Here is a 3,134-nt window from a genome sequence, read left to right as displayed (position 1 = left end):
ACCGCGGAGCTTCACTGGCGGCGGGGCGCGCGAGGCGTCATCCTACCGCGGCTAGAGACCGGGCGGAGGCGCTGCGTCAGTGAGCGGGGGCCACCCAACGAGCGACGGGTGGAGCGCGGGCGCGCCTGAGTTGAGCGTGCTCTGGCCCAGAGGGATTCACGGAATCTGCCGAAGGGCTGGTCTTCGAGCGTGAGTTAGTTCAGATTTTTGATCTGCGCGATGTTTACTCCCTTTACAAAAGTTGTAGTCCTCATATTCAAGTTCAACTTTTGTAATTGAACCGAGTTCAAATTCACAACAGGTTTGAAGATACAAAGCTTCGAAGTTTGAGGGAACACTTGATTTCTAGACTTAGAAGAATTTCAGCGATTTGGCTGTTTTTCAAGATTTTTGGCTGGCTTGAGCTCCAGTTTCGAAAAGCTTCTTAGGTTAATTTGACCAGGGTCTATTGTTGTATGAACTTAGTTCTCAAACTCTTATAAAGGACTTTGCTAGCATTCTGTTCATGTTTTGTGAGACATGCTTATGCCAAGATGCATGGTTGAACTGATTCCAGACTTAGCCTAGATTTGCAGGTTTGGGGCTAAGTTGACCAATTTGGCCGACTTTGACCTAGGTTTTCAAAGCCTTCTGTGCAGATTTCGACCTTATTCCTTTAGTCAAAGTTGTTAAGGGCTCAAAACTCTAAAACTTTTGTAAATAGTTGAGCTTGAGTTCATATTGGAAAATTTTAGATAAAGAGCTCCAAAGTTGGGACTTTATCTGTTTTTCTTAAATTGGTGCAGATTCAAATTTTGAGTTTTTAAAGGTCTTCTGCTCAGATTCAGACAAAACACCAAAAATAAAAGTTGTTAGAGAAGTTGAGTTATATAACTCTTAGTTGGACAGATTTTTAAGTTCTTAATCAAAATTTTGAGTTATGGCATAAATAGTTGTTTAGCTTGTGAGGGCAAAAATGTCCTTTTTACTTGCCTCCACCACTGCCAATTGTTCTCTTTTTTCTCTAATGACCTTACTTAAGATTAAACACGGTTTAATTAGGCTAGGTCATTACAGCGGTGGTGCGGCGGTGCGGCGGAGATGGCGGCGCCGGGTTGGAGGAGGAGGAGGAGGAGCGCGTCGGAGCGGGTCCGGGCGCGATGGCATCGTGGGGACGAGAGCTGGCAAAGGGGCAGCATCGTCGGGGAGGAGGAGGGCTGGCAGAGGGGCTGCGATGTCAGGGAGGGAAGGGCCGTCGGAGGGGCGGTGGCGTCGTGGCCGCCGGGGAGAGAGGAGCTCCAACGGAGTGGGGGCGGGGCACGGCGGCATCGCGGGGAGGAAGGCCGATGGAGGGGCGTTGTCACGGGGATCGGACGAGGGCCTTCGAAGGGGCACGACGGCGTACGTCATCAGGGAGAAGGGCCAGTGCGCGGAGTTGTTGCGGCCACTGGCGAGGACGCGGATGGCGGGGAGAGGAGGAGGATCACGGCCGCCGACGGCGTCGGGCTAAGGATTGGAGAGCGTGGCGGTGGCGGCGGATTAGGGTTGATGACATGAACAACTAAGTGTTGGGCGCGAGGAAGATAATGGGCTTATATGCCCCTCTAGTACCGATGCTAGAGAGCACCCGGTATGAAAGGCCTTTGGTACCGGGTGACAGCTTGCACTGGTACTAAAGGCCTACCCTTTAGTGGCCTTTAGTACTCGGTCCAGCAAACACCCGGTACTAAAGGGGGGGCAGAGCACGCCAAAACGAAACTGCCCCCCTTTAGTACCATGTATTTTTATCACTCGGTACTAAAGGGGGTTGTAGCCCATTGTTTTGGCTTCCCGACTGAAACATCTTTTTATTTTTTTTACAAATGCTATTATATTAATTTATTGTGTAGCAAATCAAATAACATTCATAAAAATTAAAAAATAATTTGTTAGCTTGATGTTGATTAGATATACACTATAAAAATATTATATGTAGTCAAATATCAAACATAGTAAAGTTATTAATTTTAACTTAGTAATAGGTTATAATAGTCATAATACTTATGTTAACTTTAAAATTAGAAAAAATAGATATTTTGACCACGCAAAAATTTAGAAAAATAGTGCCTATAGTGTTATTAACATGTTTACCATGACTTAGTCATATACTTGTTTAATTGTACCTAAATTTATTGTTTAATATTTAATGGTGCTAGAAAAAATTGAAATATTCAATATTTTAACCATGCAAAAATTAGTTCTTGTTTAATAGGGTGAGATTTTTGCAAATAGTATTGTTAATAAACCCATAGAATACATTACATATCATTACAATGGGTTATTACATTAATTTGTCACTTTACCACAAAATACAACATAATGGTTCTAATACATTACACATCATCATTTAATGGAATGTTAATAACCTTCCTCTTGATGAACATCCCTCGGTTATGATTGTGGCGTAAGTATGGAGTGTCCTCTTTGGCTCAGAGGATACTTTGGTCAACCTTGACTGAAAATGGAGGAAGATCATCGAACTGATCATAATCTTCTGAAATGTTAGTTTTGTCCTCAACTCTAATGATTTTTCTTTTCCCTAGAAAAACTATGTGGCGCTTTGGCTGGTCATCTAACTTATTACCACCCTTCGGTTTTGGTTTGCTTGACATGTCCTTCACATAGAAAACTTGAGTAGGACGAATGGTCTGTCTCTGTATCCAATCTTGTTGAGGTCCACAATTGTCATCCCATAGTTGTCTGTCGTTATGTCTGCTCCAGCAAGTTTCACCCATTAGAACCAAAACAGAGAGATTTTCAAAGGTCCAAAGTCGAGTTCCCATATCTCCTCAATGACACCGTAGTATTGTCTTTTTTTCTATTATTGTCTATTACATCTATACAGACACTACTATTTTGGTTTGTGCTCTTTTGATCTTGGGTTGTCGTGTAAAATGTATACCCATTTATCTTGTATCCTTGGAACGTTGATACTGAGATAGATGGACCCCTAGCCAACCATGCTAGTTGCTCTTCAATCGTGTCATCACCCATCAGTCATTCTTCTTCTGCAACTATTCTTTGACTCCTTCATATTCTTGCAGTCTTCCTTCTTCTGCAACCATGCTTCTGCAAACATACGCTCGAACTTCTTTGTTTCTTTCACATTCTCGCAA

This window comes from Setaria viridis, chromosome 5 (genome assembly GCF_005286985.2).
Source record: "Setaria viridis chromosome 5, Setaria_viridis_v4.0, whole genome shotgun sequence".
Classification (NCBI taxonomy): Eukaryota; Viridiplantae; Streptophyta; class Magnoliopsida; order Poales; family Poaceae; genus Setaria; species Setaria viridis.
This window is presented reverse-complemented; position numbering follows the sequence as displayed.